The 26,168-nt window shown below is 35.0% G+C and overlaps 1 long non-coding RNA gene across 1 annotated transcript; it reads left to right on the top strand.

Annotated features, from left to right (window-relative positions):
• Positions 1–3,601: 3,601 nt before the first annotated feature.
• LOC114055310 lies at positions 3,602–21,876 on the top strand. Its single transcript, XR_003570704.1, has 3 exons — positions 3,602–3,694; positions 21,108–21,137; positions 21,638–21,876. It is a non-coding gene; the product is annotated as an uncharacterized LOC114055310 (long non-coding RNA).
• Positions 21,877–26,168: the final 4,292 nt, after the last annotated feature.

Below are 26,168 nucleotides of genomic sequence, written 5' to 3' on the forward strand. Positions count from 1 at the left end.
TTGCATCACCATAGCCAAAACCTTTTCTCTATTTTTTTTAATATGGACCCAAGTTATCTCACTGCAACAAGAGGGGACTGTTGCTACAAAAGAGCTTGGGCAAGTCACTAACCACTTAAAAAACCCAAGCAATATAATAACCATATCTCTAGGAACTTCCTTATGTCTGAGGAAGAGAAAAACCACAAAAATTGTCTGTCAGAATTCTACTACCAACAGGAGAAAGTTCTTTCTAAGCTTACAAAAGTATACTGTTTTGTTTTGTACTAGCCAGCAAATTATCAAATTTCAATTTGAAAAAATGAAGTAGTGTTGATTGTCCCAAGTTAATCTTTAGTCAGAGTGAAAAACTGAAAAAAACTTGCTTCTGCTGAGCATGAACAGACAGACAGGGTTCATCTTAGTATTTTTCAGAGGCATACAGTCCCCAGGGAAAAGACACATAGATAATAAGGGTGCACAGATTATAAAGGAAAACATTAAAGCTGTACATAAGCAAGATCTGAAGGGTAAATAAAATGAAAATAACTACTATCTTGTTACTTAATTCAAATTTGGGGAAAGTTGTGAAAAAAAATGTAGGAACTTTTGCTTCTTTACATGTCCACATGGTTAAATTTTTGAGTGTTTGTTTTTTTCCCTAAATTATAAAATACCAAGGATAGCTTGGTTTGCCACCTTCTCTTGAAGCATTTCCTATTCCTGAGGAGTATTCAGAAACATGTTTTTGGCATGAAATGAAATTTTAATCAAAATTCAGAAAAGGTCTTTACTTCTTACTGTCATTCAGTTTCAAATTAAACGTCTTAAAAACAAAGAACAGTAAATAATCTAATTAATGAGTGGCTCTTTTCTGAGCACCAAGATGCATTGCAAAATTATGCCCATTTAATTGAATTAATTTAGAATTTTACTAGTTTAATCAGTGCAATCTGGTAATGAAGATTCATTAGTATTTTAGAAGTATTTGTTGAATTTAAATGATAATTCTCTTGGGGATAATTCTTCTTGCTGAACAGCATGAATGAAGAGATGACGTATCACCTTTCAGCCAGTCTGGGATGTGAAATTCTGTGTTACTTTGCAAGACCACAAATTGCATTTATTCTATTATGCTTAGTTATAAACAGCAGCATCTTGGGAGTGAACATCCTCTATCCCACAGGGATAGTGGCTTCTTCTGCCTGGATGGACAACTGGTTAAATTGCCTCAATATGAGTCATCAGAACAGATAAATCAGTGCCCACGCTGTGGTCTGTTTAGTCATCAGTAAAACTTATTTGGTTTAATTTAGTAGTTTTCTAATTCTAGCTTACTTTGAGACCATTCACAGTTTTTCACTCTGCTTCTTAAATCTTCTTGCATTGGAGTGACAGTTTAGACATGCCCTGAAGGATTTACCTCAGTGTTTCTTTGTAGCCATTGATTAGTCCTGTGAACCTGTGCTCGGATTGGTATTGTGCCTGAGCTTACCCTGTCCTCTCAGCACCTCTTACCAGTCAGCTCACTCTCTGATTCACTTATGATTTTAAGTGAACTCAAGCCTCTATGTCCTGTGTCTGGCTAGGCATTTAAGACTGAATTTAGCCTTAAGAACCTAGACATGTGCTACCAGTCCATCTTTTTATCTGCCTTCTTCTGCTACAACCTTTCCTGTAAATGTTTTGTTAATGTGAATTTTTCAAAGGACTCATGATCACAACATTCCTGCAGATTTTATGAACCTAAACACCTATATGAGAAGGAAGAAAATCAAAGTCAGACCTCCAGCAAGGAAAAGACTAGCTTTGGTAGTTATATATTTGGCCATCCACTAAGTATGCAGCTCAGAGCCTGCCACAACACTGTTTTACGGATCAGTAGTAAAAGTAATTTTCATGAAATTGTACCTTTTGTCATGTCTGTCTTAAAACTGGGTGCAAAATTGGTCCTAACTCTCAATCTTCTCCAGAAGAGATGGGAGGGGAGGAATCTCAGACTAAATTCTAGCACATACACTGGACTCATAAACCCAACTCCTTCTGAGGGACAGATTCTGGGCTCTAACCCTCTTCTCTGTATATCCTGCTTAACAGCAACCTTCTCTGTTTTTCGCTAACGTAAATCCTATTCAGATTTGTCTCCATCCAGTCTACCTGCCAGGTGTGGGCTAAGGGTTTCACTTGGCAGCCCCTTGACATGTTAGATACTTTGTGATGCTGTTGCGAGGCCTTGGGTGGTTTTGACACAATTCTACTGTAATCAGTCCAATAGGAATGAAACTCTTATATTTAGACTCTCTATAGAGAGTCTAAATATAAGAGTTTCATTCCTATTGGACTACAATATTTGTATCTACAAATGCAAAGTGGTATTGAAGTCTGTGGATTTTTATCAGGAGTAAATTGGTAGCATGATTTAGATTGTTATGTTTGCTGAGTACCTAAATTCTCACCCAATAATTACTAGGTGTTTATAAATGTGGTATGCACATAGGGGACATATGATCATGGCACGTATATGTTGCCAATTTTTATTAGGTGACATACATAGAGAAAAAGAAGAGGTACCATAAATATCATACATCACATGTATCTGTCTAGGAACAATGAATAATAAACACTCTCCGGAACTTGGCAGAAGTTTAATTCAAAAACCATCACGGATTTTACATGGTTTTGTTAATTGTGTAATAAGTAGTCAAATAAATGTTCAGAAATTGAAATTGCATTCTTCTATAATACACATTTTTAAACAGGTTTCTTGGCATGCATTTTGTTTGTACTGTGCTTGAAGTTGTTTATGGCATTAGTGGTTTGTGTGTTTGTGCATGTTTGCATTCTGTCTGTTTATGAAGTATTTCACTGGTACCCTTACACAGCATGTGGTCGTTTGAAGATTATTTTTGATAGCATGTGTAGTCATGCATTTTGGTGAAAGGCATTAAAATAAGGTAGGTTAAACACTGCTTATATGAAGTTATGTAAAGCCACGGTTGCAGGATGTACATGTCTTCACAGAACTTAGATACAAAAAATACCTGCACCATTTTGAAGATGAAAGTGTGAGTTGGTGACAGTTTGTCAAAGAACAATTTGGTATATTTGAGTTTCATATAGATAGGGTAATTCTATTAATAACTGGAACATTCATGTATTTTCTTATCTTTTAGGTCCAAAATAATTAACAGATGACTCATTATATTATAATAATACCATGTGTGTAACTAATTTTTGAAATGATCTACGGAAGAAAAAACAAACCTCTAACAAGGATAATTTAAATCACTTTAGTCTCTAATTGACAGCTAAGTATAGGCACTCCTTTCAGGACCCCCAGACAGGGCTGTGAAATTAATCTGTGAATTACTCTGGGCTTAGAGTGTTAGTTGATACTATTCATGGTGTTTTGAAAGTATGGGTTGTTCAGCATGTGTCTAATGACATTACAAGAATATTATTTGCAGAAAATGTAGATGCTGAGCAGCTCTAGACACTTACAGGCTTCAGTTCTGTGAGGATTTTGTGAACGTTACAGAATAAAATATTGATGCTTTATTTAGATACCTAACTGTGATTTTAAGAGCATAATTCTTTCCATGAATCTTGTCCTACACTTCAAGAAACCCTTCTCCTGCAGAAATTAATGAGAACGTGCATGAAACTGAACAGAAACAGAGCTGACCAATAATAAATTCTTATGAAAATTCCACTTGTAAGTACTATTTCATTACTATTTTTACTAAAGTTCTTCACACATAGGAAACTCTACGTATCAGCTCTGATTTTCCTGAGAATATTTTTGTGAAAGTATACCTTTTTTTTCCTACCAGCATTAGACAATTTTCTAACACTTCTTTTACATCGCTGAAGTGCACACTTATGAGAGCTTAAAAAGCATTTCATTAAGTTTATCTGTCTTAGAATGTGGGAATAAATGTATTGAATATCATTGAATAGCATTTATCTTGTGCACATTTTTTTAATCTAGTTTCTGAATATAATGTTATACAGCTGTATCATTTATAACACCATGCTGTGCTGCACAACTCCAGTTGCTATTTATATAGTGCTGTAACATATACAGTGAAACCTTTGCTTAAGAATAATTATTTAAGGGACTTTAAGTGAATTAGAAAGAAGATAGTTAAAGGTGGAATTCAGACCCTCTAGCTACTCTTCCTGCTTATAACATTCTATACCTATGTTATTCTTGAGAAGTTTAAATTCAATCCACAGAAAATTACATTTCTATCCCTCAAGACATAGGAGCCATTCATATAGAAATGAGAAACAAAATGTGTACAGAAATAAACTTTACATCTTATGACAGTAGCACCAGGTTCATAGTGTCAGGAAGAAAAAAAATGATGAAAGGAAGCCAAGCCTGACAAACTGAATCATGGCTCATCTTAATGTTGTTGAACTTCATTTCACTAACAAAGCAGTCAGTTAAAAAAAGGAAAAAGTATGAAAAATCCTTTTTGTCACCATAATATACTAGGTTTAAAACAAATGTGTGTATACTATATAAATTCATAGATCTTGGCAACTATAGAGATATTTTTTAATATTTTAAATTGGGAGCAGAGAAGAGGATTTTAGTAAAAGCTATATGATGATGCAAAGGACTAGATTTGCTAATAATTTGTATGGTAGTATGCTTCCATACAAAATCGATGTAAAAATCCAAATAACTGTCATATAAGGACTAGTAAGTTTCTACAAATTAATTTGCAATATATTATGAAATGTAGAACATGTATTTGATATTATATAGAGAGATTATACACAGCATATGGAAGATGCACACATTTGTATATATACATATATATATATGTACATGAGTGTGTGTGTATGTGTGTCTTTTTCCATATCCTATCTATGCATAGATTCCTTCTTCAGGTTCTTGTGGGGTTTTTTTGTGTAAATCAGGAGTCATTTTGATAAAGTTAGTGTTTAAAATGTTGTAAGAGGTTATCGTCAAGTCCTTTATATACAGTAAACACATATTAACATTTAAGAGATGAGCCAAGACAAGACTTAACTACTCATTTTGGGCTGTGTCCAAATACTGGCTCACATGCCAGCTATTCACCAGTATAGTATTTAGATAATATTCTTTAGCTAACATGGATTTATGTTGTAAAGAAAGACCCATGTAATTTAAGTGTTTTTGAAAATAGAACTTAACTTTTATTTTATTTAAGTGTTTTAAGCATTTTAGCCTTGATATCTTCCAATTTGTGCATTCACTGCAGTGAGAGTACTGCTGGAACAAGCAATTGGACTTCCAGGAAAATTCAGCAGAACTTTTGGACTTAGAGCATATAACAAGTCCGGCACTGTTCAAGTGAGCATGATATTCACAACCCCCTAGAAAGCATTTTTAAAACCTGAGAAAGTATTTTTGATTTTGCAAAAAATATTACAATTATTGTCTAAAATTTTACTTTTAATATATGTAAACATCCCATGGGATTGAAAATATGTTAAGCTTCATTATACATATTGGCTTCAGACATCATCGTCCACTAAAAGTCACTTCAGTTCCAGGTGTGACTATTTGCCATGTAAGAAGTCAAGCAGTTAGGTAATTACCTGCTTTAAAAATAAAATTCTGTCCTTAAGACAAAAGGAGAAGGACACTTTTCATTCAATTTCCAATGAAGTGGGACTTTTGTTTCAAATGATATTTCAAATACTTGCTTTTCGTCTTGAAACTGGGTCCGAGTTTTCCTAGCCTTGATACAATTGGCATCCTTTCTCCAAACTGAAATATGCAAGCTATAGTACTTTTTCAGTAACACAGTTATCATGCAGAAAATCTTTGATAAGGCCATATTATGCAATACTTGTGCTATAGAGATCCATGAACCTGCAAGGTTATGTGACTGTGAGTAACCCCTTCTGCCATTTGATGTTTCAAAGACTTCAAAAAACTTGACTGTGAGACAGACTTCTTTTCCCCCAAAGGCTCAACATTCTTTTTGTGCTACATTTTTCAGAAGAACTCTTTGTTTGAAGAAGCTGGGCAGGGTAAAGCTGGCAGACTGGAACACTGCCCTGATGTGTTGTGACAGACATGTAATCTGCCATTTGACCACTGGTTCACACATCAGTGTTAATGTGAATGTGACACCTCTCACCATACTGTTAATCATGTATTACTCTTCTGTCTAAAATGTGGAGATGTGGAGTAGACTTTTATTCTTTTCAGAAGACTATGCAAAAAAATCTAGTGAAATGAAAATTTACAGCCATAAAGACAAACTGATTGACAGCTGCAAATCATAGTCACAGCAACATTGATATATACATATTTATAGATCCCTAGATTTCAAAACTAAAAAAGATCATTAGAACAGTTTGCTTAATCTAACGCATTCCCACTCCAAACGTGCAAGGAGTCAAACGTGTAGTCCCATATCAAGTGTGAGGAAACCTAGAAGATGGCCTTCTGTAGTCCAGAAATGAGATCAATTCAGCTTCTTTTCCTCACTAACACTTTTTCGTCTCTTGGGTTTTGTTTCTTTTTCTCCTGGTGTTTCATCACCAAAGTGCCCAGGAGTTCATCTGCTTTCATTCAACTGAAATGCATGTACCAGATGGTGCAAATAGGCCAGTATATTTCAATCCTGTATCCATGTCAAAAAACAGGCAGACTGCTGCAGTTCTTGGTTGCTGCACCTCATGGTATCAAAGGCTGGCTAAGAAGAGTGACACTGCTTGACAATGAATAAGATTTTTCAGGTCTGGCAGGGAAGTTGCTTTGGAAGCTAAAATCCTGCTTCCACTCTGTAGGAGTTGCTTTTCATGATTAATTAATTGTGTTTACGCTAATCTACAAAGGATATAAAGAAATATAAAAACAGAGCTACAGAAATGTGTCTAGTTAGATTACTTTATAGTAACCATTTCATCACCTGTGTTTTCACCATATGACCTACTTGCTTGTTAGAATTATAATAGAAATTGAACTACAATAGAAAGTTCTATATCGTACTTTTCAACACACTTTTGCAGGACAACCACTGCAATCTGTGTTTGCTGTATGAACAGCCTTGACTACCGATCACCTTAGGTCAATGAAGTTTGAAAGTATCTTGAGGGCTAGGCGGTGTGTTGAAGTACAGTGGCCGCTTTCATCTTATAACAGCTGCTTGGAAATTGACCTCAAGACTATCAAAATATCTTTGTAGTAAAACCTTACACTTGCAAGAGCCATAGCTCTAGAAAAATTATGATATGAGCTATCAAAGAGTGGAGAGTTGTCTTGGGAAACAGAAACTGGAGAGGTAGTGGTTGCAAGCTGTTTGCAGGAGGAGTTGACATTTTCTGTGTTGGTTTTCTAAGTGCTGTAATGATAGTATGGAGTATAAGAAGAGTTATACTTTCCTATTCATTCTTCTGTTACTAATCCCTCAAGTAAGATTCACATGTGATACATTTGGACAACAATGTAGTGCTTTCTCCCCCGTCCACTGTCACATCTGCAGGAGTATGTGTCTCTTTGAGACCAAGGCAAAGTATTCCTATGCCTGTTTGGGTTACCTGGGCATTTTTTGTCTTCCCATTGTTTACAAGCTAGGATATGAGAATATAATTTTAAAACCTGCTTAAGAATTCTGGTTTGACTGCTTTTAGTGGTCTGTGGGATAATTTATAAGCGGCCCTGGAAGGGACAGCACTCTTTTGCCAGTTTAACCTCCCTGTCAAACACTAAAACTTTTCTCTATATTTTTTATTTTATTGAAAATTCTTCATTTTTCTAAATCCCCAAACAATTTTTTTTTTGTCTGAAGAGACAGACACCTTATTTGGAAAGCTATCTTCCTTCCTGAACAAAGAATTTCGCAACAGAAAAAAGTACCATTATAGAGTTAGCTGCATGTTCATTTTGCATAGGTACGAGTTTAGCACATATATGGATATCCTTGTTGACAAATCTATGTGTATTTATATATTCAGAAGGTCTAGTTTGCCTACAGTCACGATATAGCTGATTGTTCTCATATGCATTGTAGTTACAAGAGTATAATTTTAAACTGAGGTTATACTGAAAAGAGTTGTTTATTTAGCTAAAGGCATGTAGTAGATTAGGTAAGAATCATCAAACAGGCCATGGTAGCAATTTATATTTAATGGAAAGGTGTAAAAAATAAGTCAGGAGAGAAATGTTATTTAATATGATAGATGGAAGTGCCATTAAGGCTAGTGGGATGAAGGTAATAAAAGAAAGTTTAGACTGTCTACCTGAAAAATTCTGGAGAGCAAACTAGTTGCACTAAACAACTGTATAATCTCTATGGGTAGGCATTAACAGTCCAATCGCTTGAGATTTTTGAGAGGCCAAAGGAGCAGCAAAATACATGTTGTGGAAGAAGCTTGAATTGGCAGGTAGATAGATTAACTGACCTATTAGTTCTTTTCGATTGCAAACTTCTATGATTTTATGTGGGGAAAATTCCTTTTCAACCCACGCTGGCAATCTGTTTATGTTCTGAAGTATGATGATTGACATCCCTTTTAACTTTTAACCTAGAGAATGTCTCTGCAAGTGTTATTCCTACATATAAATGTCTAATGCTTTTAATAAAAAAAAAAAGTCTCTCAATTAGGGGACTGTATCCATGTGCAAATGCAGAATGGAGATCACAACAGAGCCTGAGGTGTTATCGCGGCATGGGCAGCACTCCCACTCAGGAAGGATGGGGCGTTGAGAAGGAAAAGGGAGCATTTGGGGCTGTAAAGACTAGATAGAGAGTGGAGGAAAACAAGAGAAAAGGGGATAAAAACAGTCAGAAAAAAGGGTATAATTTTTGCCGAAAGGGGGAATAGAGAAATGGGAAGGTTGAAAGGCATAAGAATAGAGAAACAAGATAGGAGGGGAGAACTAATTTATAGAGTAGAAGAACAAGAAGAACAAATAAGGATGTACTCCTGTTACTATGGTGCCAGAGTAACTTCCACCCTGAATGTGTTTACATTTGGTTCATCTACATGGAGGCTTAAATTTTTTTCCATTTCAAACAGTGTAATGTTCAGTAAGCATCACTGAAGCACACTCTATAACAAATAGTGTATTTCACAATTAAAACCTAGGCTGTCCACCTTTCCTGTGAAAGTAAAACTTACCAAAATATAAAGCATGTAGAAAAATATAGCACCCTACTAGAAAGAAATATCACATTGTGCCAGTCTGTTCTGCATTTTACCCCAAATTGGGGGACTGGAGATGGATTTATGAAAGGGAAAACACCATGAAAGAAATATTTAAGAAATTATAAACTAGCAAAACGTAGCGTATTTAAATTATATTACAAAAAATTTTCTTCAGATTTATAGCATTAAACTAAAGCTCAGAATACAAAAAGAAATAAATATTACAGACATTTCCAGTTACTCAAAAAAATATCTTTGTAATGTTACTTGTTCTGACTTAAAGAAGTTAGCTGAAGCATCAACATCATTTCTGTCGAAGACTGTAAAAAAGATTGAAGCTGGGGCCTGGAATATGAACAAACAATGCATCTAAGTTAGTGCCCCACAGAATATTTTAAAATTATTTAACACAAATCATCTCAGTGTCAACAACTCATCACAGATAAACTATCTAATTAACAGAAGCCATCATAGTATTTGAGAACTCAGTCTTGGCTCAGTTGATATACCAGAAGGGCACTCCTTGATAAGCAAAATTTATAAAGGAAGGTTTAAAAAACATTACTGCCTGAAGTAGATTCTTCTTAGTTTTAAATTAACCCTCTACTAGGTTAGGGTTTTCAGTTGTTTGGGGTTTTTTAATCTCTAAGAGATAACAAGCATAGGATGACCTCATGTTCTCAGGTATATTCCATGCTAAGACTCTGTTACATGGTTTATTTTATGATGCAATATTTTTTCAGTGAGTCTGCCATGCACTTGAAACCATGCCAAAATGACAGCTCAGTTAACAAAAGTGTCCCCAGCTTTTGTAACCACTTCTGAGATAGTTTTATCCCACTTCTTGAAAATTGCAAAGGTTGTCAAAATCCTGAGGATATAAAACTTTACTGCAAAACACTTTGGGGCCTCAAGACATTGGCTGGTTGTTGCAGCACCAAACCTGTCACTTACTGGAGCTGCACTTATTGCACGTTTCACTACCTTGCAAGAAGTCTGTGGGGAGAGAAAGCTGATAATGGGATCCGTAGAAGTATAACATAGACCAAAAGTTACTGAAAATAACTTGTGGAAAATACCGAAAAGAGAGATCTCTCCTAAGTCTCTGAGAGGTGATATTTACACATTGCAAGGGGACGATTTAGGACAAAAATATTCATTACCCTAAAACTGCTCCTGCAAGTTGTCTTTTCACAGAGGAGACATGAAGTAACACTAGGTAGGAGTGTTACTCCATCCCATCCCAGGTAGAGTATTTGCTACAATATTTGCCAAGGGTGTGGCAGATGTGGGTAGAATTGATATTTTCTGAGCTGAAGCAGATCACATTTCTAGCATCAAGTCTTGGAAGATAGCAATTCATCCTCAGCCATTACACCATTCCTAGAGCATTCCTAAGCAAACAGTGGTTCTGAGCTTCCCAAAGTCTTTTAGAAAAGAATAAAAAAATGAGTGATGAAAACAGTATAATTTACAGATCTTTTTCCCCATGTATTACTCTGCAGCAGAAAACAAGTTTTTAGACCTTAGTCTGACTAAGACTTACTGTCACATCTATGGAGGTGTTTGGGCACCTAACTCAACCATCTACCTTTGTAAATTTGAGCTCTAGATTTAAAAAGAAATTAACAGGAAAGTAATCAAGAAGATACATATGCATGGTAATAATAAGAATAAAATATATCTCAATATTTTCAACAAAACACTTGATAATCCAAAATTTTCACTGGACTAACTGGAAAATGGGTTATTTTCTACAGAAAATGAATTTTCTTATCTTTCTTTGAAAGATTTGAGGGCTATAAATTTATTAAAGATTTCTGATAGTCAATTAATTAAAAATTATTTCTCTGTTTCAATATAACTGTGTAACTGGCCAAAACTATTGAGGGAGACGCTGATAAGCAAAATGTCAGGTCATAATGATCAATTCAGTGGTGTTAACATGTCATACAATTAATCAAATGTAGAGAAATTAATATTTATTTTGGCTTTCACCTGACACCTCAGTAGAGGTGATGTTATTCTCAGAACATTCTGAAAAGGAATGTAGGAGGAGTGACTAGAAGGAATCTGCAGGGATCATTGAGCTTTAAGTGCAGGCAGCCATCTAATAGATAAGCAAGACATGCCAGTGTAACCCTATCAGCTCTAGTAAAATAGACTAAATAAAATCACAAACGTTGTCAATTGCTGAAGGAACATAGCTGGCAAGACCAAGACAATTGACAATGTGTTTGGTCTGCCCTATACCCAAAATTTTTTCAGACATTTATCATTGTATATTATATACACAATTTGAGATATAGTTTACCTAAAGTTTTTGGGAGACTATTCTACTGAATAACACTCCAGAGAGACTTCTACATGTGTTGCTCATTGCATGAGTGCAACAGTTAGAGAGCATAACTGGATGTGGATATGTTACCAAAATCATTTCTGAATGCTTTCTTTCATATTTAACGAATTAATATACCACTGAAGTTAGAAGCATGATGATAATTGTACTGTTGTACATTCCTCAAAAGATACGGAGTATCTCAGATTAAGTGTTGAGTAAATAACTCATTTTTCAATTTCCTGGCAGATCTAGATAATGATTTCAGATCAATTCAAATTAATGGCAGCTCTTGGACTATTTTCAATGTTTAACATGCACACATATTGTTTTACCAGACACAAATATGCACAAACTTGATGTTTTCAGAGGTCTTCTCCAAGTCTAGGGAGCTACTACATGTATGTCCTACTGTCTTGAACAGTTCAGTCAAGTGATGATCCTCATCACTTCACAACAATAAAAAAAAAATTAATAAATCCTAACTGATCTCATTTAATTTGTTTCTATAGAAAGAATAGCAAAATCCTCAAAAAGGCACTAACAGCTCCTCCCACACCCAAGCCCCCAAAATGTCAGGTTCCCCCCAAACCCTCCTTCACAAGAAAATGTGACAATCTAGGAATACCCAGAAGTTTAAGTGGATAGACTAATTTCAGAGAAAGACTCTTCATCAAAAAATTGAAATCACATTATTTCTCAAGGGATGATTTGGATTTACACATTCTTTGTATCTACAGTGAGTACACACACAGCAGAATGACTGGTGTTCAAAAACATCTCTAACACCATCATTGTAATTTCCTGAATCTGACACTGGAAGCATGCTGAAGCATTGTGTCATAAATGTTATAAAATGACATGGTTTGCATATGATAAATGTTAGAAATAGGGCTAGCTTTCTTGGGATGATTCTATCAAATTGGGATTAACATTTTCTACTTAGTCCCTTATGCTTCTGGAGAGGCTGACATAATTTAGTGACTGTGAAAGTAACACCTTTGTCATTTTCATTGTACTTCATTTCACCTTCTCATTTGTGTCTTTTTAAAATAAGATGTCTAACTGAATACAGTAATCAATGTGCCATTGATTTATATCATACAATTGTAATCTTTTTTTTTCTATTCTCTATTCCCTTCTTAACACAATTTAACATCTTATTTGCTTTTTTAATCACCACTGAACAAGTCTCTTCATTGAGATGCCTACAGTAATGCCTGGATTTTTTTTTTTTCCTGGATCTTTTTTTTTTCTAGGTTAAAGCTAATTCAGAAGACATCATTATATATGAGATATATATATTATATATATATCTTCATATAAATACTTTAGACCATTTCCATTAATATGTTTGGTGGGGGGGAGTATAGAGGGGGGCTGGTGTCTCATCTGTGTTGAGGCTTATCTGCTACTCAGTTGTTCGATCAGTTATTTTTGCAAAAATCACCTAAAGTTCTTCATAGTCCCTTAATTTAAATGATGCAAATAAATTTACAAATTCAGCTGCTTTACCACATTTAGTCTGTAGCCTGTCTTCAATTTCAACATACAGAGTGAGCAGTACTTTTGCCAAAACTGCTTTTACGTAGTTAACTCTGTGTTTGTCATGGTGGAAACAAGAATTTTGTTGCTGCTCTGTTAGTCTGTGATGATATAGTTGCTGTATCAACAACCACTAAATAGGATAAACACCTAAGAAACACCTAAAAAACACCTACTATACAACTCTGTAAGCCTGACATACATAGCAGTCTAGCCATAGCTGCATGTCACAGCATTGATTTATCCTCCTAAAATCAACCTCAGTCCTAGGACACTTGCTTCCTGTCGTTATGCCTGTTATTTCTGTACTATTAAATTTTTAATAATTAAGACCTTTATTATAAAAATTTCTGCTGGTGCCCGTGTGAATTAGTTTACAATTAAGTCACCCATGTCAAAAATACACAGTAATCACTAAAATTGTGCTGGCAGTGTAGAATATATTTAAATGAATTTTTATATTTTTGGCAAGCAACATTTTGCCTCATTGTTTTCTTGCAACGAGCTGCTTGAACATCACTGTAAAATTTAAAATACTTGGAAATATTTACAAAATTATGTTCCATGTTATCTCTTTTTAAAACAAAAAAAACCCAACTCTTAACATTGCAGGAGAGCATTCTGATATTTTCCATTTTCACTGTCTTTTTTTCTGTATTTGTCTAGAGCATATACAGAGAAATCTTAATTCGTGAGCCTCTCTTTGGTACAATCACATTACGATTAGTAGGCAATAAACACAAGAGATGTGTCTCTCGTTACACCACTTTTAGGTTGCATTATATTCATCTGTTTAGAGTGTTAACTGTTACTGCAAGGCAGCTCACTTTTAAATGATTTCCAGGGCAATCTAACTACCTACTAATATGTGCAGCAATAACTTCAATTGTTTTAATTTTATGTTTCTCTCTAATTTGGAGACTGGTGTAGTTACATCTACACAAGTAACTACATTGCATTGCTGGATTTCCTAGAATTTCCCTCATTAAGTATTATTTTTTTTCATTAAATCTGTCCATTCAACCTTTGTATAATAACTAAGGGTAAAGAATCTTCAGCCTTCTCAAAAGATGAATTTTCTGCTATAAACAGCATGCCATTACAACTCAACTGATTGCAAAGAATTTGGATTGCAGTGTGATTCAAGTCTTTCATTGAACTGATATTATCCACTCAACCTTAGCAATACCTTAGAGAAATACAAAGCAGAGTAACTGTCTTTTATATTGTACTCTCTTGGTGCAGAAATAATAGAGATGCCATGAACGTTGCAGAGGTGTCACGTTAGCTGCTGAACTAAATAGTGTAAAGGAAAAGGAACTCGTTAATTTTTTTACAAGGATGGAATAGATGAACATTGCTTACAAATGAGCTTTATTTAGTTTTAAACACATTTCATGAAGTAAATAGTATATTTCCCTAATTTTCATGTATTTTGGTATGCTTCCAAAAACTTGGAAGTGAATTAGTGTGCAATTTGCATCCAAATCTCAGCCAAGGGGATGTGGTTTATTATAATACATGGCCCTCCTAATTATTGAACAGCCCGAGAAAACTAGGCACAGTGTGCATCTGTTATTGCTTGACCACACTGCCAAACATAATTTGGCAAGCACAGAAATGTACATTGAGCAGACCTAGAGTCTAATTTGCATTAGTTTGTAGTAATTATATGAAAGCTATAACTGAACCAAGCTTGTCCTCTCTTTTTAGAGCACATCATTCTTTTTGAAAAGATATCTGAACCAAAAATCCAAAACAATTAAATAGCACACACATACACAACCCTGAGAAATTCCTTGTTTGCACAGTAGACTTTCTCAGTATTATTTAATCATTATCCAAATGTTATTTCTGTGTATTCTGTCAAATATCAAACAAGGTTTTTTTCCCCTGCAGTGTATATATAGGCTTTTCTGTGTTTTCTTTTATCCCCATTCAGAAATTTTTTACCTCTTCTGCCAAATTCTAAAACCTTGTATGATTCAATACCCTGTAACTGGTGATTAAAGTCAGTGGCATTTTTAAATTCAATTGCTATGGAGGAATGGGAGGAAAGTCCTGCCTTTCATAATTTGCCTTTGCCCCTTTCTATAGTCATTCAATTCAAACTCTGGTTAAAACAAAGCAGTCTCATTGTAAGCTATCTCATGCAACAGTAATGCTGGAAAGCATTTGCCAAAGCTCAGGGAAGCTGGGATGGTATTGTAAAAATACCTGCAGGTTTTGGCCTACAGAAGTTCCAAGGGAAAATTCTTGTTTCCTCTCTTATTTTTGTAGTGAAATTATGTGTTTAGATACACAGACATGTACATCATGATTCTGCATAAAAGATGATGGGAAACCTAAGCTAAGTCAGTAGATGAGGAATTAAAGCAGGATCTCATCTACAGAAAATGTAGTTGTATGATATTGTGTAATATTTGCCAGAAATGCAGAGGGTGGCATAAAAAGGGATGAGAGAGGCAGATTCAATTCCTATTGAAATCAATAACAAAAAACTACTGTTCACTCCAAGAGCAACAGAACCAAGTACAGAGGAAGGAGAAGGGTTTTTCTCCCCTTCTTTAAGTAAACACTGGCATTTTTGGCTTCACTGCAGGAGCTGAGAAGCAGAGGCACAGTCTTTGTTGTTGGTAACAGCTTGACATTTCATAGCATTGAACTAGTCAGAAGGCTTTCAATCTAGAGTTTGAATATTAAGAAATAACTGTATATTCAGTGTGTAGTGGGGTATTCTCAGATAGCTTAGGGTAATTATTAGCTAACATTACCAGAGCCACAAACAGTTACTGTGAAATGACCATACGGAGATTATGTAAATGAGTTTCCAAGAGCGAAAATGCAATGATGTATAAAAGTGAATAAAACCTGCTGAATATCGCTGAATGAGTGAACACTAACTCTACACTCCGATTAGCTGATCAAATCTATTTTCATAAACAAAACCAAACTTGCAATAAATTAGAGGGGAAAAGAAACCCCAATGAACCATTTACAAATGGCATTTCACAGTTGACCAAAAAGCACTTAATTTGCTTTTGCATAGTACATGGAAAATAAAGGTACAATTGCTTATACAATACCTACTGCAAAACTGCTGTATTTCTTATTTTAGTTTTTTTTTTTACTTTAGTTCTACAATGAAATAGTAACTGCATAAAAAAGCAGCTTTTTACTGAATTAATCTCTTTCTACATAAACATTCTCTTACTTCAGGGGCTGGAATAAAGCAATGGAGCAAAGAAACTGGGGGAGGGTGTTGTGAAGTAAAACCACACTGGTTTACTTTTTTTTTGCACCAGAAATTGCCTTCTACTTTGATGGTATTTGTGTTTTGTTTTGGTTTGGTTTTTATTTACCAGTAAAATACTTAACTAAAACCCAGTTCTTGACTAGTTTCTGCTGCTGATTTGGGTAAAAGTGCAGAGTTATTTTCTCTTTATTCTATGTTTTGGGCTTTCATAGATCTGAGAATATTACTCATCTTTGCACAGGCAGGGCCAGAAATAAAGTACCTCTTCTTAATGATCCCTACTGTTTGAAGAATATTTTATTTAAATATCAGTTTTATTGTAGTTCAGGTATCTTGCCAGTAGATGTTTTTACACTTTCTGTAATCATTCTTTATTACACATAATGCAAAGTTTTCTGTGCTGCAGCTTCCTTATGAAAAGGGATTTGACATGTCTGGTTTACAGACTGTTTTTTTGTCTAAGAGTCACATTCATGATGATGAACAAATAAAAATCACTTTGTTTTCAGAGCAAGAAAACTCCTGCAATACACAAAGGATGGCATGTAATTAATAATTTTGAATAAAAATATTTTTCACCCATTTTATTATTTGATTCCCCCCCCCTTTTTTTTTCTTTTACTCAAAAAGAGAGCCACATTCATCCAACTTCTGACTTGTCCAGAAAGGCAAACTCTTTCAGAGCATCTAAGTTAGGTTTCCACTCTGAACTACAAAGAATAGCCACTGAACTGCATTCAGTTCATACATTGTAGTAAAACACCTTAAGACATAACGTTAAAACCATAGTTTTGGAGATACTTATGTAAACCACTTTCTGTTAGTGAAAGTCTGCACAGAAGATCTGTGTACTACAGTACAGGTACATGCATTTCATTTCAAGAAATTGATGGGCTTGTAGAAGTGCATGAACTGTGTCTGTGTATCTCTTGGAAACAGATGTCACGTGAACTTCTTGTAACATGACTTTACGGGCACTGCTCATTTTCAACTTTTGCAAGTTGCTGCAGCACAGTTTGATTTCCAGTCATTTCCAGCTGCACGATTAGACGTGGTATTACTTAGAAAGAGCCTTTTGAGTGTATAGTTGGGTTTAAAGACATAGAGGAGACACCTTGAAGCTTCCCATAGTTTTGTGCAAAGGAGGGGTAAGCCGAGACTTAAGGAATTCACGGCTTTAAAATGAACAGTTTGGCATGAGTGAAGGTTATCTGTCTGCTGTTTTAACCTCCAAACAGCTCACTGCAATAAGAGACTGGCGTACAGAGTGGTAGGGAAGACAAGGAAGATGGGCTTGAGTTTTGGTTTTCTTCCAGGATAAGTCCTCTTATCTTTTTTTCCTTCCTCTTCAAATAATTACTAGATTCCCAAGCCAGAGAAAATTTTCTCTTTAAAAAATAACCAGTCTGTAAGGAGTAGGGCTTTTGTAGTCAGTAGCTACACTTCCTTGAAAAGAGATTTTTTTCTTATCCTGAAGGTTTATACTGAAAATAACTGTATAATAGCTTGCTCTTGCCTTAGTGTGTGTGTTTAACCTGTCCTCTTTACAGGCCCAGTATCAATTCTCTTAGTAATTCCTAAGACTAAATCCTACCTTGTTTTTTTGATGCCATCCTGTAGTCTTTTTTCTATCAGCAGTAAAGATTACCTGTATTAATGATGCTTTCAGTATATGTACCTTTTTATTCCAGTCTTCAGAATGTGTTTAGCAGCACCTGAGCAGGCTCTATGGCTCTACTGAGCTGTAAAAGGAGTAGCGGGCTGGAGTTTACTAAGCTGAAGCTTAGTAAATGAAATAAAATATATTACAGTCAGACTTAGCTGTGTGTAAACAGATATGTTCCCTGGCCTTAAAGAGAATGCAGTTAAAATTATTTTTGCTACAATACTGCAGAAAAGACTGATTTTTTTGAGGGGTTAAAAATCTAAAGAACCACTTTTGAAATTAATCAAAGGAATATTTTCACTCCTGGAGGATTTAATTCTGTTTCTTGAGTGTACTTGTATGTCCTAAAGATGCTAACAGAAACTTATCAATTTGAAGACTAAAGAAATCCCTAGGTTATCCAGACTATTAGATCTCCATAAAACACAAGCACATAAAATTTTATCTAATGTCTTTTTTCTGAGCCAAGTAACTTGTGTGAGGCACCACTCAGGAGCCATTTATCTAAACCATCCAAACCTTGCTGGTAAGGAAGTGCTATGCAAGTATCACACACTTAGTATAAGTTATCAGAAAAGGGGAGTTCCCACATCTTTATCTCCGGCAACAGATTTTGTGTCAGCTTTGGATTAGTCAAGCAGGTCTTTCATGGGGGAAAAAAATCCATTTCTGTTGCAGATAATATAGGCAATGCAGAAATTACCACTTACTGAGTTAATTTGTTCCAGGAGTTAATCACCCTCAGTGTTAGGAAAACAAAATAAAACTAAAATCTTTATTTCTTATTTTATCTTTAGTTGTGAGTGACTTGCTCAGTTCTTTTGCTAGATGAAAAAACTGTTTCATACCTGGTAATTACACATCCAAATAAATTGTCCTTGATGAACTAAGCAGTTCCTAAATCTGCTATTTGAGAACATTTTTCCAGCTTAATGATACTGGTTGTCTAATACAAAAGATCAACATGAAAAACTATTTTGTCAACATCTCTTTTTTGTTATATAAATTTTCCATGACCAGACTAGAAACTTAACATATTCACTCTTCTTCATTCATAAGGTAACTTATGAGTGTCTTCCACAAATATTTGGTCTTGATATAGTACAGAAAACAGAAAGTGGCTAAGTGAAAAAAAAATTTTGTCTATAACTAATGCAAGCAATAATTGTAATTTTTTACCAAGGAAATTTATTTTTTAATATATTTTTAATATCATGCATAAGTTTATACATTGAGCCTACTTACCTTGGTTAACTCTTTTCAGAAAAATTTCAAATAAAAACTATCACTGTTCACAGACTTGAAAGGAAATACAAAACCAAACTGTAAGGTGTTTTCAGACTTTGTGAGCGTAGAACTGTGGAGAGAATATTCCAGCATGAACAGCAGGTAATTAATACAATGATGTCTTGTAAATGCCATATTTTCATTGTCAACACCATGTGATTTCCCCTTATATTTTGTTAGTATAATGGCAGATGTGGGCCTGAGATTTACCTTGACTAGCTGCATTAAAGTGAAATTTGTCTTTTCCTTGTTTTCACTAATTTATAAAAGTTTATATTGCTTGATGTAAAATACATAATTTCTGAACAGTGAAAGACATAGCCTGAATCTTCAGACAGTGTGAAACAATAGCTCTAAGGAAAATGTAAATTGCTTGCGTTCACTTCTGTGGTGTTATAATTCTGACACTGAATCCTAAAAGGTAACGTTTTAAATGTTTTAACAAAATTTGGTAGCAATGCATTTCTTCAGTCTTCACTAACTGATTTCCTGTTTACTTTTTTCACAGCACAGTTATCCCTGAGAACACTTACAGCCTGAGGAAAGTGAAATACACTTGTTGAAGGGCTTATTGTGCTGTCTGCACTATAGTATGTAATTCAGTAGAATTAATTGCCATCAGTGGAGAACTCCCAACTGACTATTAAAGATGTGGTTGTTAGACACAGAACAACCTCATTTCTCCTGCAAACTGAAGTCAAGGATGTGGTAGAATAGATATGGCCTTGAATCTCCAGATACTATCACAGAGTGAATTTTGAAACCTGTCTTGTAATATTACAAATTTGTAGTTTATTCCAGCATGGCTTATAGTTTTCCTAAATATGACAAAAGAAACTAAATCATATGATTTACAATGCAAAGCTAATACAGCAGGAATTATATCTGCATACACAATTAATAAACAATGTACACTGTTTTCATATGTCACAGAGCACAATATTTAATATAGACATAATTTTGGTTGCTTGTGAATATTTAAAAATTTTGACGTGCTGTTCTGTTTATTGTGGTGGATGGTCATGCTAATAAACTCACAGATTCAGACATTTCCATGAATCAGAATGGAAGGTTCACATACACACACAAAAGTTAAACTGATTTTTGTTTTCAGTGTGAATGAAATAAAATGTTTTGTTTATGCAATTAGACCTACCCGCATGTATATTGTCTGTCTTAATTTTTTTGTCTATACTTGTGCCATCCATGATAAGTTTGGTCACCTTGATAGTGCTTTTTGAGTTATGAGGCCACACTAGATATGGTATGTGCATTGTGATTAATGACTTGCTATTTTGAGATCACTGACTATTTGCATTTCAGTGAGTCATTATAGAACTGAGACCCAGGAGGCTGAAATTCCTAATTTTTTCCCCAACAAAGAAACAGATTTTCTAGTGAAATCTAAACAGAAACATTAGTATCAGAATTTAATATCAATATTGTGATATCTAGATTGAGATCATAGCTAGAAGGCAGAAAGAGAGAGACTGCTTTCCACACATATCCTTTCCTGCACAAGTCTATAGTATCTCACATTTTTTGAAGGCTTATTTAATTCATGTTGGCATTCACCAGCATTTGATAAACATGTCACTCCTCACCAGGTGTTCTAACTGAAAACAGAGATGGACGAAATATATTCTGCAGTCTGCTAGTAATAGTGGTCCATTATTCTAATGAAAATGTAAAAAAATTTGTTTGTAAAAATATTTGCAAAGTAATCTATGAAAATAAGGATAATGAAAGGGTGCCTACATAAATTTACATGATTTTGTGCAAAGTTCTTTTTCATAAAGAGATTAATTTTCATGTACTGGAAGCTGCATTTGCATGTTACTTAATTTTTTCTCTCTGTGTTTTTTCTTCAGGGCAGTTCGATGATCAGTACCCATCAAAAGGTAAGTATTGTGGCTGTGTTTGCCTAGCAGAAATCAACCAAGAATTCTAAGAATGTACTAAATTCCATTTTCAAAGCTCTAATCTGTAGAAAACATCTACTTCATCTGAAAAACATGATTTCAAATCAGGAAATAGCTCACAGTCATTCAATTGGATCTGACATCAGCGGTATCCACACAGCCATTCTGAGCAAACTCTCTGCTTTTAAAGGTCTTCCCATCACTGTTATTGGTCTCACAAATGATGAAGTATGACACTCCATAAACAATGAGCTGGGCCTTTTGTAGGCTGCTTTGCTTTTTTGGCTTCAAACTGCCACTGAATGTCAAATCAATTTGGCTTTCACTAGAACAGTTTTATATGTGCAAATGTATTTGTGTCTGGTTGCCATTTTTTTTCTATTTTTGCCTTCTTTTCTGTTTGCTTTTTCTTTTCATCCTTTCTCTTGGATGATGTAATTTTTCTCTAATCAAAGCCAACACCTGTTTCTCTAAAATAGGATTCTCTGTGTAAAGCTCTTTATCACAATCTGAGTACACTCTAGATGGACTCATTATGAATCAAGTTCCCTCAGAACAAAGAGGAAGTGCTCTGCTACATTGATATTGTACATCATGGAGCCTGGATAAAGTCAAGAGCTGATGTAACCTTGACTTTTGACATTCCAAGAGACTACTGTCTAGATAATGCAAGGTGTGTAAGCCACTGTCTTTGATAAGTAATAAAACAAATAATAAATCTGACCCTGTGTTTAAGAGCAGCTTAACTGTTACACAATGCTGTATTGACTTTGGTGGTTTTTTTTGGTGTTTGTTTTTTTCTTAACCAATTTAAAAGGAACACAGAATTGCGACTTTGAGGATTTCTGGTTTTGTAAACCACAAGCATGTTTAGCTAAATGAATAATACCATACAATGAAAGAAATAGAACAAAGTAGGGGTGATAGAACTCCCAGTTCCAAGTCACATGCTGTGTGCTCTTGCTAGGTTTGACCCTTTTGCAAAGAACCAGAAATATTTTTTACTTCTTTAAAAGGGAATATTTACATTTTAGAAGCTAGGGAACCTACAGATAGACAGTAAGAGTGAGACAGAAAAAAAAATCATGCCAACTATATCCCAACACCCTCTAAATATAAATGGAGAGTTGGTACTTATGAAGGAAAAAAGCTTTGTCTGGACATTGCAGAATAGAAAGAAGATTAAAGAACCAACCCATGGTTGGTTCTAAATGGGCTAAAACATCTTCAGAGGACCTCAGGCTGTCCAAGAAGGGTCTTTGCCCAGTTTGTGAGTGTATGAATTCACTCCTGTATGATGGAACTCTGTCAGACACTCTCAAGGAAACTGCCTATTTTCAGAGCTAAAAGGTCTGCTTGGGTCAAATACTCACTGATTTCAAATCCAGTGCTAACTCTAACTGAAATATATTGGTAATCTGCCATCTGTGGTTTTCTTGAGTGGAAATTTTGACTGAAGTCCAGGTTTTAGTAGATATGAGGCCACGTTACCAAATCCATCCTCCTACTCAACATCATCCTTCATAGTGTCTTACTATGTCACTGCCTTTGGATTAAGGACCATAGCAAAGTACAGAAAATGCAGATACTTCAGTTGCCAAGTCATTTCTTGGTCTCTCTTTTGAAGCTATCTGTAGTGAATGCTTCATTGCTGACATCTATTCTAGCCTCAGTATTGTCAAAGCATTTTTTCATGTGTAATAAATTTGCATAAACACTTCACCCCAAATATAATGAAACATAGAAAGGATAAGAAAGACCTAAATTATATTTTAAAAAAAATACTAAAAGACTTCTTGATTGATTTGTAGAGGCATAGCAAAATTCCTTCATATAGTGGCCTCATGAATGAGATGATAATATGCAAGTAAAGCATAATGATTGGCATATTAAATGCAAGATCTTTGTCACCATCTGTTTCCTGATTGTGTCAGCAAGTTGGGTTTTTTTTCATGGAAGTGTGAGAATACACCATGGCCTCGAAGTATCAAAATGTCAATTATACATCACATTTTAAGTTGGAAGCCCAAATCACAATTGCCCCTGAATTCTGCTTGAAACAGTGACAAATTATTACCTATCCTTCACATTTAGCCTTACTGTAAAATAGTGTAGTTATTGTGCTGAAAACTAAAGCAGAGCAGGAACACTATAGAGGCCAGGTTTACAATTTAGTGATGAATACTTTTTTAAAAAAATGAGACAGAAGGAGATAGGGAGAGAACTAAGAATTCAAAACAAAATAAATAGTTGCAGAACAACCCTATCAAATACTTGTTATTTCAAGCTCAAGTACTTTGAAAACAGTTTTGCATTTCTGGTATTTTCCATTGCAAACAGTGCTCACTTATAAGGAAGACAGTATTCCTTTTTCTATGTTTTCTCCTGTACTGACAGAAAAAAAAAAGTATCCTGATTAGTGCAATGAATCAGTAGAAACTGCAGAAGCAGAAAACCCATGTAAAAGCTAAGTAAATAAAGGAAACTTTCTACTAATAGAACAGACCCTGGTTTACACCCTCAGTGGTCTTATATAAGAGTTTGTGGGAGATAATATTTTACTGTCTCACAATAGGATGAGGTTTACTAGCACCATTAGCTACCAGTATCAGCAGCCCAGAGGAGAAGACACACAAGAAAGCCCCTGATTGTGGTTCAGAAATATGAATGCAAGACCCTCCTGGAACTGAAAAGCCCACTAGGGTCTCAAGGTATTAGTTCTGCTTGGGGGATAAAATAGAAGAAATAGGTATCATGTAAAGTGATTCTTCACTCACTAAGGACACAGTAAGATCACCAAATAAATGCAATGGCTTTTCGATTTGCTTCTAGACCAATTACTGTACCAGTGAAAATGAGATAGCTTTGTGTTTTTTAAATATGATAAAGAGCATAATTGTGTCCAACCAATATAACATGAACTAATCTGGAAGAAGGAACTACAGGGGGTTAAATGAAAAAGTGACCTTCCAAACTTGTCCCTTGTTGGACTTTTGATGAAGCGTAATTTCTTCTATCTAATAATTTCTGATTATAGTAGTATTTATACATGATAAAATATACAGTCCACTGCTTAAACACACTGCTTATATGAAGTTTTCAGATGAGTAATAAATTTTTGTTGTAATAAGACAGCAATTTATAAGATGCAAAATTTATTCCAAATGAGACTGGTTCCAAAATGAGGAAATTTTAAGTAGCATAACGTGTATTACAGGTTTGGGATCATTCTCTGTGCCTGTGAAATAGAGATGCTAATACTTAATAATTATAAAGTACTTTGACTCTAATTAATAATAATGCAATTTTTAATATTAAGCATGCATGTATGTATATGTTAAGTCAAAATATTTGATAAGATTCAATTTGGGGTTCTGATTTAAGCAGTTCTCTGTTTGCAAATGTGTATAGGCATCTCTTCACTAGCAATGTAAACCTTTTTCCTTCTTCAAAGTTTCATGTAAATGATCTCTAAAGTTTCAACAGAGGTTTGTATATTTCTAGTGGAGCATCATGCTCGGTCAGATAGTTACCAGTTTCTCCATTTATCAGCAAATCATAACCTGCTGGGAAGAAGAAAAGTCAGAGTTGAAACATTGCAGCAGTAGTTTGATTGAGAAAAGTTTGTAGCCTGAACCTATGTATACATAGGAACCAAGACTATAAGCAGAAAAAACAACTATGTGAGAAAAAATTATCTTCTGAGAACTTTCATTTGTGTTAGTTGCCGAGATAACCACTGTATGTCTGTCTTCTGAACAGGTGCCTTTTGGGGATCTGACTCCCAACTCGTGCATCTCCCATCAAGAGGTCAACTGAATACAGGTAGTGGAAACACACTGTGAAAAATATTTGAGTATTACTAACAGGTATGATTTTATATGTGTGCATAGTGGTGGTGTCACTATCTTCTCTGAAGGTGAGGTCTGGATAGATATGTGGTAATTAAATATTTTTGAACTTTGTCTGTGAACATCACTCTGTGTCTCAGGTTCTTAAAGCAGGGACTGAAGGAAATTGTCCTTAATCTATCCTGTCTCTTTAACATTTTTTTCCTTTCTGTAAGTCCATTCTACAATTTGTCCCTTCATCCTCTATAAGGCCCATTCTCAAATCACTCTGTTCTGTTCACTAACAGAGAAATAGCTTGATTTTTTTCTTCTTTTCTGGCTGCCTTTTGTTTTTTTTTGATTGCTCTGTTAGGCATCCCAAATGAAGCAAAAAACTCTCTCACACCTTTTAATTAAAATTTTGCTATTAAGAATGTGATCCTGAAACAAGTGAGCTTAAGAGAAGTTTTGTTACTGATATCCATGAGTTTTTCTTCTCCCTCACATCAGGAATATGTCATACAAAGTAATATGCTTTGTTTCATGTATTCACCTGGGCCTTTGAAAGAATGCTTTGAGAATTTCTGTCATTCTCAGCTCAGTAATCTTAGCAATTATAGAACTATTGTAGTCTGCATATCCTATATTTTTCTGTATTTCTGCTTGTATTCTACATAAAAATACATTGTAGAATAAATTATATCTGTATTATCCTAGAATCATAGAATGGCCTGTGTTGGAAGGGACCTTAAAGATCATCTACTTGCAAACCCCCTGCCATGGACCAGTATGATTGGTCATACTGGATGAGCAATCACTAGATCAGATTGCTCAGAGCTCCATCCAGCTGGGCTATGAACACTTCCAGGGATGGGGCATCCACAGCTTCTCTGGGCAACCTGTTCCAGTGCCTCACCACTCTCTCCGTAAAGAATTTCTTCCTAATATCTAATCCAAACCTACTTTTATGAAGTCTGAATCCATTCCCTCTCGTCCTGTCGCTACATGTTCCTGTAAATAGTCTCTCTCCTTTCTTGTAGGTTCCCTTCAGGTACTGGAAGGCTGCAATCAGGTCACCCTGAAGCCTCTTCTTTTCCAGAGTGAACAAAACCAATTCTCTCAGCCTTTTCTTGTAGGATAAATGCTCCATCCCTCTAATCATCTTCATGGCCCTCATCTG

This window comes from Empidonax traillii, unplaced genomic scaffold (genome assembly GCF_003031625.1).
Source record: "Empidonax traillii isolate 1590-97213 ecotype Southwest subspecies unplaced genomic scaffold, ASM303162v1 scaffold53:size2875158, whole genome shotgun sequence".
NCBI classification, from domain to species: domain Eukaryota; kingdom Metazoa; phylum Chordata; class Aves; order Passeriformes; family Tyrannidae; genus Empidonax; species Empidonax traillii.